At 37.7% G+C, this 16,246-nt stretch overlaps 2 non-coding genes across 2 annotated transcripts; both read right to left on the reverse strand.

The window, feature by feature from the left end:
* Positions 1-960: 960 nt before the first annotated feature.
* LOC148545019 (small nucleolar RNA R71) lies at positions 961-1,068 on the reverse strand. Its single transcript, XR_015901127.1, has one exon. It is a non-coding gene; the product is annotated as a small nucleolar RNA R71 (small nucleolar RNA).
* A 10,614-nt stretch (positions 1,069-11,682) lies between these two features.
* On the reverse strand, positions 11,683-11,790 carry LOC148545020 (small nucleolar RNA R71). The gene has a single exon (XR_015900905.1). It is a non-coding gene; the product is annotated as a small nucleolar RNA R71 (small nucleolar RNA).
* Between the last annotated feature and the right edge of the window lie 4,456 nt (positions 11,791-16,246).

Below are 16,246 nucleotides of genomic sequence, written 5' to 3' on the forward strand. Positions count from 1 at the left end.
TTGTTTCAACTAACTAATTAACTTTTTGTTTGTTTCTTATCTCTTTCAGAACTACCTAACTAACTCTCTCTCTCTAATTTTCAAAAATCTCTTCCCTCTTTTTCAAAAATTCTTTTTAATTAACTAATTGTTTCAATTTTTAATTTTAATTTGCTTTCATTCCTAATTTTCGAAAATCACTGACCCCTTTTCAAAATTTTATTTTCGAAAATCCTCTTTCTCTCTCATCTCTTTCTATTTATTTATTTATCTACTAACACTTCATCTCACCCAAATTCGAACCCCCTCTTCCATCTGTGTTCGAATTTTCTCTTCTTCCCTTCTTTACACTACATTCTTTTCTTCTTCTACTCACATAGGGGAACCTCTATACCTGGGTAAAAAGGATCCCTATTATTATTATTTTTCTGTTCCCTCTTTTTCATATGAGCAGGAGCAAGGACAAGAACATTCTTGTTGAAGCAGACCCTGAACCTGAAAGGACTCTGAAGAGGAAACTAAGAGAAGCTAAAATACAAAAAATCCAGAGATAACCTTACAGAAATTTTCGAACAGGAAGAGGAGATGGCAGCCGAAAATAATAATAATGCAAGGAGGATGCTTGGTGACTTTACTGCACCTAATTCCAATTTACATGGAAGAAGCATCTCCATTCCTGCCATTGGAGCAAACAATTTTGAGCTAAAACCTCAATTAGTTTCTCTGATGCAAAAAAACTGCAAGTTTCATGGAATTCCATCTGAAGATCCTTTTCAGTTCTTAACTGAATTCTTGCAGATCTGTGATACTGTTAAGACTAATGGAGTAGATCCTGAAGTCTACAGGCTCATGCTTTTCCCATTTGCTGTGAGAGACAGAGCTAGAATATGGTTGGACTCTCAACCTAAGGATAGCCTGAACTCTTGGGATAAGCTGGTCAAGGCTTTCTTAGCCAAGTTCTTTCCTCCTCAAAAGCTGAGTAAGCTTAGAGTGGATGTTCAAACCTTCAGACAGAAAGAAGGTGAATCCCTCTATGAAGCTTGGGAGAGATACAAGGAAATGACCAAAAAGTGTCCTTCTGACATGCTTTCAGAATGGACCATCCTGGATATATTCTATGATGGTCTGTCTGAATTAGCTAAGATGTTATTGGATACTTCTGCAGGTGGATCCATTCACCTAAAGAAAATGCCTGCAGAAGCTCAAGAACTCATTGACATAGTTACTAATAACTAGTTTATGTACACTTCTTAGAGGAATCTTGTGAGTAATGGGACACCTCAGAAGAAGGGAGTTCTTGAAATTGATACTCTAAATGCCATATTAGCTCAGAATAAAATATTGACTCAGCAAGTCAATATGATTTCTCAGAGTCTGAATGGAATGCAAGCTGCATCCAACAGTACTCAAGAGGTAGCTTCTAAAGAAGAAGCTTATGATCCTGAGAACCCTGCAATAGCAGAGGTAAATTACTTAGGTGAACCTTATGGAAACACCTATAACTCATCATGGAGAAATCACCTAAATCACTCTTGGAAGGATCAAAAGCCTCAACAAGGCTTTAAGAATGGTGGAAGAAATAAGTTTAACAATAGTAAACCTTTTCCATCATCCACTCAGCAACAGACAGAGAACTCTGAACAAAATACTTCTAATGTAGCAAACTTAGTCTCTGATCTATCTAAGGCCACTGTGAGTTTCATGAATGAAAGAAGGTCCTCCATTAGAAATTTGGAAGCACAAGTGGGCCAGCTGAGTAAAAGAATCACTGAAACCGCTCCTAGTACTCTCCCAAGCAATACAGAAGAGAATCCAAAAGGAGAGTGCAAGGCCATTGATATAACCATCATGGCCGAATCCAAAGAGGAAGGGGAGGGCGTGAATCCCAAGGAGGAAGACCTCCTGGGATGTCCAGTGATCAATAAGGAGTTTCCCTTTGAGGAACCAAAGGAATCTGAGGCTCATCTAGAGACCATATAGATTCCATTAAACCTCCTTATGCTATTCATGAGCTCTGATGAGTATTCCTCTTCTGAAGAAAATAAGGATGTTACTAAGGAGCAAGTTACCAAGTACCTTGGTGCAATCATGAAGCTGAATGCCAAATTATTTGGTATTGAAACTTGGGAAGATGAACCTCCCTTGTTCACCAATGAACTAAGTGATCTGGATCAACTGACATTGCCTCAGAAGAAACAGGATCCTGGAAAGTTCCTAATACCTTGTACCATAGGCACCATGACCTTTGAGAAGGCTCTATGTGACCTTGGGTCAGGAATAAATCACATGCCACTCTCTGTAATGGAGAAACTGGGAATCTTTGAGGTACAAGCTGCTAAAATCTCATTAGAGATGGCAAGCAATTTCAGTAAATAGGCTTATGGACAAGTAGCGGACATATTAGTAAAGGTTGAAGGCCTTTACATCCCTGCTGATTTCATAATCCTAGATATTGGGAAGGATGAGGATGAATCCATCATCCTTGGAAGACCCTTCCTAGCCACAACAAGAGCTGTGATTGATGTTAATAACAGAGGTGAACTAGTCCTTCAATTGAATGAGGACTCCCTTGAGTTTAAAACTCAAAGACATCCTTCTGTAAACATGGAAAAGAGGCACAGTAAGCTTCTCCCACTGCAGAGTCAACCAGAGCCCCCACAGTCAAACCCTAAGTTTGGTGTTGGGAGGCCACAACCAAACTCTAAGTTTGGTATTGAACTCCCATATCCAAACTCTAAGTTTGGTGTTGGGGAGTCTCAACAATGCTCTGAACATCTGTGAGGCTCCATGAGAGCCCACTGTCAAGCTATTGACATTAAAGAAGCGCTTGTTGGGAGGCAACCCAATTTTTATTTATCTAATTCTATTTTTATTTTTATTGTTTTTCATGTTTTATTAGGTTCATGATCATGTGGAGTCACAAGATAAATCAAAAAATTAAAAATAGAATTAAAAACAGCAGAAGAAAAATCACACCCTGGTGGAGGATCTTACTGGCGTTTAAACGCCAGTAAGGAGCATCTGTCTGGCGTTCAACGCCAAAACAGAGCATGGAGCTGAACGCCAGAAACAAGCATGAAGCTGGCGTTCAACACCAGAAATATGCTGCATCTGGGCGTTGAACGCCCAGAACAAGCATCAGTTCGGCGTTTAAACGCCAGAATTGCATGCAAAGGCATTTTACATGCCTAATTGGTGCAGGGATGTAAATCCTTGACACCTCAAGATCTGTGGACCTCACAAGATCATCTTAGGATCTGTGGACCCCACAGGATCCCCACCTTCCCTCCTAATAATCCTAGTTTTTTTTTCCACATCTTCTTCTTCATCTATTCTTTCTTCTTTTGCTCGAGGGCAAGCAACATTCTAAGTTTGGTGTGGTAAAAGCATTGCTTATTTTGCTTTTCCATAACCATTGATGGCACCTAAGGCCAGAGAAACCTCAAAAAAAAAAAAAAAAGAAAGAAGAAAGAAGAGAAAAGAGAAGACAAAAGCTTCCACCTCCAAGTCATGGGAGATGGAGAGATTAATGTAAAGGATCTATAGCTCAGTGGTAGAACATTTGACTGCAAATCAAGAGATCCCTGAGATACCTCAGGGGATACATTTTTCCCATATAATTATTGGGAGCAACTGAGGATAGAAATACCAAAAATCACTAAGGAGGAGCAACAAAGACAAGGAAGAGACATAGAGGAGCTCAAAAGCACCATTGGTTCTTCAAGAAGAGAAAGACGCCATCCTCACTAAGGTGGACTCATTCCTTAATCTCCTTGTCTATTTATTCCTGTTTTCCAATTTTTGAGCTTTATGTTTATTTATATTTGTGTCTTACTACATGATCATTAGTGTCTAAGTGTCTATGCCTTAAAGTAGTGAATATGAATCCATCACCTCTCTTAAATGAAAAATGTTTTAATTCAAAAGAACAAGAAGTACATGAGTTTTGAATTTATCCTTGAACTTAGTTTAATTATATTGATGTGGTGACAATGCTTCTTGTTTTCTGAATGAATGCCTGAACAGTGCATATGTCTTTTGAAGTTGTTGTTCATGAATGTTAAATATGTTGGCTCTTGAAAGAATGATGACAAGGAGACACGTTATTTGATAATCTGAAAAATCATTAAAATGATTCTTGAAGCAAGAAAAAGCAGCAAAGAACAAAGCTTGCAGAAAAAAAAAAGAAAAAAAAATAGCGAAAAAAATAAAAAAAGAGAGAAAAAGGCAAGAAGAAAAAGCCAAAGGCTCTTAAAACCAAAAGGCAAAAGCAAAAAGCCAATAGCCCTTAAAACCAAAAGGCAAGGGTAATAAAAAGGATCCCAAGGCTTTGAGCATCAGTGGATAGGAGGGCCTAAAGGAATAAAATCATGGCCTAAGCGGCTAAACCAAGCCGTCCCTAACCATGTGCTTGTGGCGTGAAGGTGTCAAGTGAAAACTTGAGACTGAGCGGTTAAAGTCAAGGTCCAAAGCAAAAAAAAGAGTGTGCTTAAGAACCCTGGACACCTCTAATTGGGGACTTTAGCAAAGCTGAGTCACAATCTGAAAAGGTTCACCCAGTTATGTGTCTGTGGCATTTATGTATCCGGTGGTAATACTGGAAAACAAAGTGCTTAGGGCCACGGCCAAGACTCATAAATTAGCTGTGTTCAAGAATCAACATACTGAACTAGGCGAATCAATAACACTATCTGAACTCTGAGTTCCAATGGATGCCAATCATTCTGAACCTCAATGGATAAAGTGAGATGCCAAAACTATTCAAGAGGCAAAAAGCTACAAGTCCCGCTAATCTGATTGGAGCTATGTTTCATTGATAGTTTGGAATTTATAGTATATTCTCTTCTTTTTATCCTATTTGATTTTCAGTTGCTTGGGGACAAGCAACAATTTAAGTTTGGTGTTGTGATGAGCGGATAATTTATACGCTTTTTGGCATTGTTTTTAGTATGTTTTTAGTAGGATCTAGTTACTTTTAGGGATGTTTTCATTAGTTTTTATGTTAAATTCACATTTTTGGACTTCACTATGAGTTTGTGTATTTTTCTGTGATTTCAGGTATTTTCTGGCTGAAATTAAGGAACTTGAGCAAAAATCAGATTCAGAGGTTGAAGAAGGACTGCTGATGCTGTTGGATTCTAACCTCCCTTCACTCAAAGTGGATTTTCTGGAGCTACAGAACTCAAAATGGCGCGCTTCCAATTGCGTTGGAAAGTAGACATCCAGGGCTTTCCAGAAATATATAATAGTTCATAGTTTGGCCGAGTTTAGAGGACGTAAAAGGGCGTTGAACGCCAGTTCTACGCTGCTGTCTGGAGTTAAACGCCAGAAACACGTTACAAGCCAGAGTTGAATGCCAAAAATACGTTACAAACTGGCGTTCAACTCCAAGAAGTACCTCTCCACGTGTAAACTTCAAGCTCAGCCCAAGCACACATCAAGTGGGCCCCGGAAGTGGATTTATGCATCAATTACTTACTTCTGTAAACCCTAGTAACTAGTTTAGTATAAATAGGACTTTTTACTATTGTATTAGTCATCTTTGGTCTCAGTTTTAATCTATTGTTCATCTTAGGAGACTATTGATCACGTTTAGGGGGCTGGCCTCTCAGCCATGCCTGAACCTTTCACTTATGTATTTTTAACGGTAGAGTTTCTACACTCCATAGATTAAGGTGTGGAGCTCTGCTGTTCCTCATGAATTAATGCAAAGTACTACTGTTTCTCTATTCAATTCAACTTATTCCGCTTCAAAGATATTCATTCGCACTTCAACATGAATGTGATGAACGTGAAAATCATCATCATTCCCTATGAACGCGTGCCTGACAACCACTTCCGTTCTACCTTTGATTGAATGATTATCTCTTGGATCTCTTAATCAGAATCTTCGTGGTATAAGCTAGATTGATGGCGGCATTCATGAGAATCCGGAAAGTCTAAACCTTGTCTGTGGTATTCCGAGTAGAATTATGGGATTGAATGACTGTGATGAACTTCAAACTCGCGAGTGCTGGGCGTAGTGACAGACGCAAAAGGAGGGTGAATCCTATTCCAGTATGATTGAGAACCTCAGATGATTAGTTGTGCTGTGACAGAGCATTTGGACCATTTTCACAAGAGGATAGGATGCAGCCATTGACCACGGTGATGCCTCCAGACGATTAGCCATGCAGTGACAGCGCATCGGACCATTTTCTAGAGAGGATGAAAAGTAGCCATTGACAATGGTGATGTCCTTACATAAAGCCAGCCATGGAAAGGAGTAGGACTGATTGGATGAAGATAGCAGGAAAGCAGAAGTTTAGAGGGACGAAAGCATCTCTAGACCTTTATCTGAAATTCTCACCAATGATATACATAAGTATTTCTATCTTTATTTTCTGTCTATTTATTATTTATTTTCGAAAACTCCATAACAATTTGATATCCGCCTGACTGAGATCTACAAGATGACCATAGCTTGCTTCATACCAACAATCTCCATGGGATCGACCCTTACTCACGTAAGGTTTTATTACTTGGACAACCCAGTGCACTTGCTGGTTAGTTGTATCAAAGTTGTGAATGAAAAACAATTTATTAAGACGTGCGTACAGAGTTTTTGGCGCCGTTGCCTGAGATCACAATTTCGTGCACCAACTTACAAGAAGAATGCTCATGAAAGTCGGGAATCAAGGAATTGAGCATCGAACTCTCATCGGAAGTGTTTGCACTCTAGTCGCTCAGGTGTGTAGGGTTGATTCTCTCAATTCTCCCCTAATCATGCTCTCTAAGATTTGTTCTTCTTCTAACAATCAACATTTATTCAATGATGCATACAAGTATCATGAGGTATTTTCATAGGTTGTAATGGGGCTAGGGTCAAGGTAGGATGCATATATGGTTAAGTGAGCTTGAAATTTGATTCTTTGATAAGCTTAAACTTCCCACCTAACCTATGACATCCTATACAATTTCAAAGCTAACCTAGCTACCCATTTTTCTCACTTTTTCACATACTCATGTATTCCTTTTCATTTCACAACACTTATGCATTGACCCTTATTGAGCTTTGCTTTGGGGCATTTTGTCCCCCTTTTATATCTTTCTTTTTCTTTGTTTCTTTCTTTTTCTATTTTTTTCTTTTCTTTTCCATATTGCCTTTTTTTTTCTTTTCCTTTTCCTTTTTTTCATTTTTTTCTATATACAAGATCATCAATGCATAAGGTTTTACATTCATTACACATGAGCATGTACCCAGTTCCCAATATTTACAACAAAAATACAAAACTACCCTTTTATTCACCCAATGTTCCAAGATTTCCTACACTTAAATGACACACACACACCCTAGCCTAAGCTAATCAAAGATCCAAATTAAGGACTTTTATTGTTTTCCGCTTTAAGGCTTGTAATGTGCTAAAATTATGAACAAAGTGGGTTAAGCATAGGCTCAAATTGGCTAACAATGGAAGATAAAAGGTAAGGCCATTTGGGTAAGTGAGCTAAATGAAATGATGGCCTCAATCATATAAATGCATGAATACACAAAATAATGGACATAAAGAATCAAACAAATCAAATATCACAATCATAGAATGAGAACAATGCACACAAGAAGGGAAAATAAGTGGTTATAAGATGTAACCACACCATTTGGCTCAAATCTCACAAGCCTGTGTTCTTAGCTCAAAAACCATGTTCCAAAATAAATTCTTTCAAGCAAGTTCAACAAAAAGTTTTCAAATTGGTAGGTTGCTGATGAGCGGATAATTTATACGCTTTTTAGCATTGTTTTTACATAGTTTTTAGTATCATTTAGTTAGTTTTTAGTATATTTTTTAATAGTTTTTAAATAAAAATCACATTTCTAGAATTTACTATGAGTTTTTGTGTTTTTCTGTGATTTCAGGTAATTTCTGGCTGAAATTGAGGGGCCTGAGCAAAAATCTGATTCAGAGGCTGAAGAAGGACTACAGATGCTGTTGGGTTCTGACCTCCCTGCACTCAAAGTGAATTTCCTGGAGCTACAGAAGTCCAAATGGTGCGCTCTTACTTGCGTTGGAAAGTAGACATCCAGGGCTTTCCAGAAATATATAATAGTCCATACTTTTCTCGAGTTTAGACGATGCAAACTGGCGTTCAACGCCAGCTCTCTGCCCTATTCTGGAGTTAAACGCCAAAAACAGGTTGCAAAGCAGAGTTAAACGCCAGAAACAGGTTACAAACTGGCATTCAACTCCAAGGAAGACCTCTACACGTGAAAGCTTCAATGCTCAGCCCAAGCACACACCAAGTGGGCCCGGAAGTGGATTTCTGCATCATTTACTCATTTCTGTAAACCCTAGTAACTAGTTTAGCATAAATAAAACTTTTTACTATTGTACTAGGGGTCCTTTTCCCTATTTCCGAATTCATATGCTCTTTGGGAGGCTGGCCATTTGGCCATGCCTGGACCTTCATCACTTATGTATTTTCAACGGTAGAGTTTCTACACACCATAGATTAAGGTGTGGAGCTCTGCTGTTCCTCATGAATTAATGCAAAGTACTATTGTTTTTCTATTCAACTCAAGCCTATTTCTTCTCTAAGATATTCATTCGCACACAAGAACATGATGAATGTGATGATTATGTGACGCTCATCATCATTCTCACTTATGAACGCGTTCCTGACAAACACTTCCGTTCTACATGAAAGCAAGCTTGAATGCATATCTGTTAGCCTTCTGATTCACGATCAGAGTCTTCGTGGTATAGGCTAGAACTATTGGCGGCCATTCTTGAGTCCGGAAAGTCTAAACCTTGTCTGTGGTATTCCGAGTAAGATCTGGGAAGGGATGGTTGTGACGAGCTTCAAACTCGCGAGTGCTGGGCGTAGTGACAGACGCAAAAGGATTACTGAATCCTATTCCAGTATGATCGAGAACCGACAGATGAATAGCCATGCGGTGACAGTGCATCTTGGACCATTTCCACTGAGAGGATGGGAAGTAGCCATTGACAACGGTGATGCCCTACACAAAGCTTGCCATAGAAAAGAGTGGGAATGATTGGATGAAGATAGCAGGAAAGCAGAGGTTCAGGAGGAACGAAAGCATCTTTATACGCTTATCTGAAATTCTCACCAATAACTTACATAAGTATCTCTATCCCATTTTATGTTTTATTTATCTTTTAATAATTACAACTCTATAACCATTTGAATCCGCCTGACTGAGATTTACAAGGTGACCATAGCTTGTTTCAAGCCGACAATCTCCGTGGGATCGACCCTTACTCACGTAAGGTTTATTACTTGGATGACCCAGTGCACTTGCTGGTTAGTTGTGCGAAGTTGTGACAAAGTGTGTGAATTACGTTCCGAGCACCAAGTTTTTGGCACCGTTGTTAAGGATCACAATTTCGTGCACCAAGTTTTTGGCGCCGTTGCTGGGGATTGTTTGAGTTTGGACAACTGACGGTTCATCTTGTTACTCAGATTAGGTAATTTTATTTTATTTTTAAGGTTTTTATTTCTTATTATCGAAAAAAAAAATTTTCTTCTTTTCGTTTTTCCAATATAATTTTTGAAAAAAAATACAAAAAAAAAATATATATATTTTCCAAAAAAATTTAATTTATGTTCTTTAGAATTTTTAAGAAGGAATTCTAGAGTTTCATGAAACATGTTGAAGCCTGGCTACAGCCATGTCTAACTCTTTTGGACCGAGGCTTCCACTCATCAGCATAGAAGCAAGTTGAATGAAGTATCAGCTGTTGTATGTCTGATTGGTATCTGCTAAAGCTTGGCTGGCCATTGGCCATGTCTAGTGTTTTGGACCAGAGCTTTCACTGAAAGCTTGGCTGGCTAGTGAGCCATGTCTAATTCCTGGACTGGAGTTTTAGATTAACATTGCAAGATTCTTGGAATTCCTATTAAAAATTTTGAAATCCTTATTTTCCTTTTCCAAATAATTTTCGAAAAATCCAAAAAAATTTAATAAAATCATAAAAAAACAAAAAAATTGATGTTTCTTGCTTGAATCTAGTGTCAAGTCATAAGTTTGGTGTCAATTGCATGGTTATCTCTTTCTTGCATTTTTCGAAAATTCATGCATTGCATTCTTCATGACAAGTTGTTCTTGGTAAGTCTTCTTGTTTGATCTTTAAAATTTCTTGTTTTGTGTCTTTTCTTGTTTATATGAATTTTTAATTTGTTAGTGTCTTAACTTTAAAAAATTTTTAAGTTTGGTGTCTTGCATGTTTTTCTTTTCTTAAAAAATTTTCAAAAATGTGTTCTTGATGTTCATCTTGACATTCAAAGTGTTCTTGGTGTTCATCTTGACATTCAAAGTGTTCTTGCATGCATTGTGTGTTTTGATTCATAATTTTCATGTTTTGAGTCTTTTCATTGTTTTTCTCTTTCATCATTAAAAATTCAAAAATCAAAAAAATATCTTTCCCTTATTTCACTCATAAATTTTCAAAAATTTGAGTTGACTTTTTCAAAATTTTTTAAAATTTAGTTGTTTCTTATGAGTCAAATCAAATTTTCAATTTAAAAAAATTCTATCTTTTTCAAATCTTTTTCAAAAAAACAAATCTTTTTCATTTTTTCTTTCATAATTTCTAAATTTTCAAAATTTATTTTCAAAATCTTTTTCTTATTACTATTTCATATTTTCGAAATTAATGCTAACAATTAATGTGTTTGATTCAAAAAATTTTAGTTTGTTACTTGCCTAGTAAGAAAGGTTCAATCTTTAAATTTTAAAATCATATCTTTTTGTTTCTTGTTAGTCAAGTAATCAACTTTGATTTCAAAAATCAAATCTTTTTAATTTTCTTTTCAAATCTTTTTCAAAATGATTTTCAATCATATCTTTTCAACCACATCTTTTTCAAAATCAATTTCAAAATCTTTTCTAACTTCTTATCTTTTCAAAATTGATTTTCAAATCTTTTTTTTTTCAATTAATCTTATCTTGTTTGATTCTTATCTTTTTCAAAACTACCTAACTAATTTTCTCTCTCTAATTTTTGAAAATCACCTTCATCTTTTTCAAAATTCTTTTTTAATTAACTAATTATTTTAAATTTTAATTTTAGTTTTATTTCTTTTCTTATTTTCGAATTTTAACTTTAATTTTAAATTAAAACAAAAATATTTTTCTTTTCTTTTCAAATATTTTCGAAAATTCTTCTCTCTCACCTCCTCCTAATTATTTATTTATCTACTAACACTTCTCTTCTTCTTAAAAATTTGAACCCTCTCCCTCTTTCTGTGTTCGAATTTCTTTTCTTCTTCTACTCACATAAAGGAATCTCTATACTATGACATAGTGGATTCCTCTTCTTTTCTGTTTTTTTCTTTTTCATATGAGCAGGAATAAGGATAAAAGCATTCTTGTTGAAGCCGATCCTGAACCTGAAAGGACTCTGAAGAGGAAGCTAAGGGAAGCTAAAGCCTCAATTAGTTTCTCTGATGCAACAGAACTGCAAGTTTCATGGACTTCCATCAGAAGATCCTTTTCAGTTCTTAACTGAATTCTTGCAGATCTGTGATACTGTTAAGACCAATGGGGTTGATCCTGAGGTCTACAGGCTTATGCTTTTCCCATTTGCTGTAAGAGACAGAGCTAGAATATGGTTGGACTCTCAACCTAAGGATAGCCTGAACTCTTGGGATAAGCTGGTCACGACTTTCTTAGCCAAGTTCTTTCCTCCTCAAAAGCTTAGCAAGCTAAGAGTGGATGTTTAAACCTTCAAACAGAAAGAAGGTGAATCCCTCTATGAAGCTTGGGAGAAATATAAGCAACTGACCAAAAAGTGTCCTTCTGACATGCTTTCAGAATGGACCATCCTGGATATATTCTATGATGGTCTGTCTGAATTATCAAAGATGTCATTGGACCATTCTGCAGGTGGATCCATTCACCTAAAGAAAATGCCTGCAGAAGCTCAGGAACTCATTGACATGGTTGCAAATAACCAGTTCATGTACACTTCTGAAAGGAATCCTATGAGCAATGGGACGCCTCAGAGGAAGGGAGTTCTTAAAATTGATACTCTGAATGCCATATTGGCTCAGAATAAAATATTAACTCAGCAAGTCAATATGATTTCTCAAAGTCTGAATGGATTGCAAGCTGCATCCAACAGTACTCAAGAGGCATCTTCTGAAGAAGAAGCTTATAATCCTGAGAACCCTGCAATAGCATAGGTGAATTACATGGGTGAACCCTATGGAAACACCTATAATCCCTCATGGAGAAATCATTCAAATTTCTCATGGAAGGATCAACAAAAGCCTCAACAAGGCTTTAATAATGGTGGAAGAAACAGGTTTAGCAATAGCAAGCCTTTTCCATCATCCTCTCAGCAACAGACAGAGAATTCTGAGCAGAATCCATCTAGCTTAGCAAATATAGTCTCTGATTTATCTAAGGCCACTCTAAGTTTCATGAATGAAACAAGGTCTTCCATCAGAAATTTGGAGGCACAAGTGGGCCAGCTGAGTAAAAGGGTCACTGAAACTCCTCCTAGTACTCTCCCAAGCAATACAGAAGAGAATCCAAAAAGAGAGTGCAAGGCCATTACCTTCCTTGGTGTGGCCGAACCCAAAGAGGAGGAGGAGGACGTGAATCCTAGTGAGGAAGACCTCCTGGGACGCTCAGTGACCAATAAGGAGTCTCCCTTTGAAGAACCAAAGGAATCTGAGGCTCATCTAGAGACCATAGAGATTCCATTGAACCTCTTTTTGCTCTTCATGAGCTCTGATGAGTATTCATCCTCTGAAGAGGATGAAGACATTACTGAAGAGCAAGTTGCTAAATACATTGGTGCAATCATGAAGCTGAATGCCAAATTATTTGGTAATGAGACTTGGGAAGATGAACCTCCCTTGCTCACCAATGAACTGAATGCATTGGATAGGCATAAATTACCTCAAAAGAAACAGGATCCTGGTAAATTTCTAATTCCCTGTAACATAGGCACCATGACCTTTGAGAAGGCTCTGTGTGACCTGGGGTCAGGAATAAACTTAATGCCACTCTCTATAATGGAGAAACTTAGGATCTTTGAGGTGCAAGCTGCCAGAATCTCATTAGAGATGGCAGATAACTCAAGAAAACAGGCTTATGGACAAGTAGAAGACGTGTTAGTAAAGGTTGAAGGCCTTTAGATCCCTGCTGATTTCATAATCCTAGACACTGGGAAGGATGAGGATGAATCTATCATCCTTGGAAGACCCTTCCTAGCCATAGCAAAAGCTGTGATTGATGTGGACATAGGAGAGTTGGTCCTGCAACTAAATGAGGACAACCTTGTGTTTAAAACTCAAGGATCTCCTTCTATAACCATGGAGAGTAAGCATGAAAAGCTTCTCCCACTGCAAAGTCAACCAAAGCCCCCACAGTCAAACTTTAAGTTTGGTGTTGGGAGGCCACAACCAAACTCTAAGTTTGGTATTGAACCCCCACATTCAAACTCTAAGTTTGGTGTTGGGAGGTCCCAACAATGCTCTGAACATCTGTGAGGCTCCATGAGAGCTCACTGTCAAGCTATTGACATTAAAGAAGCGCTTGTTGGGAGGCAACCCAATGTTATTTAATTATATCTATTTATTTTCTATTGTTATTTTATTTTTTTTAGGTTGATGATCATGTGGAGTCACAAAAACTACTGAAAACTCAAAAACAGAATGAAAAATAGCATTAAAAAAATAGCTCACCCTGGAGGAAGAACTTACTGGCATTTTACGCCAGTAAGAAGGATCAAGCTGGCATTTAACGCTAGAAAGAAGCATCAAGCTGGCATTAAACGCCAGAAACAAGTACCAGACTGGCGTTTAACGCCAGAATAGAGCATGAAAGTGGCGTTAAACGCCAGAAACAAGCATCAAGCTGGCGTTTAATGCCAGACATGCATACTAAGGGCATTTTACATGCCTAATTGGAGCAGGGATGTTAAGTCCTTGACCCCACTGGATCTGTGGACCCCATATCCACCCCCTCTGGATCTGTGGACCCCACAGGATCTCGACCTACCCCACCTCTTCTTCTCTCCTCTTCACACCTTTTCATAACACTCTTCACCAAATACCCTTCACCAATTACCTTATTCTCTCCTCGCCATCACATATTCACCACTCTCCCCTCCCAAACCTACCGACACATGGCCGAACCACTCACCTCCCTCCATCTCCTCCATTTTATTCTTCTTCTACTACCTTCTTCCTTCTTTTGCTCGAGGACAAGCAAACATTTTAAGTTTGGTGTGGTAAAAGCATTGCTTTTTGTTTTTCCATAACCATTAATGGCACCTAAGGCCAGAGAAACCTCAAGAAAGAGGAAAGGGAAGGCAATTGCTTCCACCTCTGAGTCATGGGAGATGGAGAGATTCATCTCAAGGGTCCATAGCTCAGTAGTAGAGCATTTGACTGCAAAACAAGAGATCATGGACCTCAACAAGAGCATGAGGAAATTCCTCACCATGAAATCCCTGAGATACCTCAAGGGATACATTTTCCTCCACACAACTATTGGGAGCAACTAAGGGATGAAGCAACAAAGACAAGGAAGAGACATAGAGGAGCTAAAGACCACCATTGGTTCTTTAAGAAGAGGAAGACGCCACCCTCACTAAGGTGGAGCCGTTCCTTAATCTCCTTGTTCTTATTTTCCTGTTTTTCAGTTTTTGAGCCTTATGTTTTATTTATGTTTGTGTCTTTACTATATGATCATTAGTGTTTAAATGTTTATGTCTTAAAGCTATGAATGTCCTATGACTCCATCACCTCTCTTAAATGAAAACTGTTCTAAAAACAAAAGAACAAGAAGTACAGGGTTTCGAATTCATCCTTGAAACCAGTTTAATTATTTTGATGTGGTGACAATACTTTTTATTTTCTGAATGAATGCTTGAACAGTGCATATGTCTTTTGATATTGTGGTTTATGAATGTTAAATATGTTGGCTCTTGAAAGAATGATGAAAAAGGAGAAATGTTGTTGATAATCTAAAAAATCATAAAATTGATTCTTGAAGCAAGAAAAAGCAGTGAATACAAAAGCTTGCAAAAAAAAAAAGAAAAGAAAAATGGTGAAAAAAAAAAGAGAAAGAGAAAGAAAAAGCAAGCAGAAAAAGTCAAAAGCTCTTTAAACCAAAAGGCAAGAGCAAAAAGCCAATAGCCCTTAAAACCAAAAGGCAAGGGTAATAAAAAGGATCCAAGGCTTTGAGTATCAGTGGATAGGAGGGCCTAAAGGAATAAAATCCTAGCCTAAGCGGCTAAACCAAGCTGTCCCTAACCATGTGCTTGTGGCGTGAAGGTGTCAAGTGAAAACTTAAGACTCAGCGGTTAAAGTCAAGGTCCAAAGCAAAAAAAGAGTGTGCTTAAGAACCCTGGACACCTCTAATTGGGGACTTTAGCAAAGCTTAGTCACAATCTGAAAAAGGTTCACCCAGTTATGTGTCTGTGGCATTTATGTATCCGGTGGTAATACTGGAAAACAAAGTTCTTAGGGCCACGACCAAGACTCATAAAGTAGCTGTATTCAAGAATCAACATACTGAACTAGGAGAATCAATAACACTATCTAAAATCTAAGTTCCTATAGATGCCAATCATTCTGAACTTCAATGGATAAAGTGAGATGCCAAAACTATTCAAGAGGCAAAAAGCTACTAGTCCCGCTCATCTGATTGGAGCTAAGTTTCATTGATATTTTGGAATTTATAGTATATTCTCTTCTTTTTATCCTATTTTATTTTTAGTTTCTTGGGGACAAGCAACAATTTAAGTTTGGTATTGTGATGAGCGGATAATTTATACGCTTTTTGGCATTATTTTTACATAGTTTTTTGTATGATTTAGTTAGTTTTTAGTATATTTTTTATTAGTTTTTAAATAAAAATTACATTTCTGGACATTACTATGAGTTTGTGTGTTTTTCTATGATTTTAGGTAATTTCTGGCTGAAATTGAGGGACCTGAGCAAAAATCTGATTCAGAGGCTGAAGAAGGACTGCAGATGCTGTTGGATTCTGACCTCCCTGCACTGAAAGTGGATTTTCTGGAGCTACAGAAATTCAAATGGCGTGCCCTTAATTGCGTTGGAAAGTAGACATCCAGGGCTTTCCAGAAATATATAATAGTTTATACTTTTCTCGAGTTTAGACGATGCAAACTGGCGTTCAACACCAGCTCTCTGCCCTATTCTGGAGTTAAACGCCAGAAACAGGTTGCAAAGCGGCGTTAAACGCCAGAAACAGGTTACAAACTGGCGTTCAACTCCAAGGAAG

Source organism: Arachis ipaensis, chromosome B9 (genome assembly GCF_059453495.1).
Source record: "Arachis ipaensis isolate K30076 ecotype BB chromosome B9, ASM5945349v1, whole genome shotgun sequence".
In the NCBI taxonomy this organism is placed as follows: domain Eukaryota; kingdom Viridiplantae; phylum Streptophyta; class Magnoliopsida; order Fabales; family Fabaceae; genus Arachis; species Arachis ipaensis.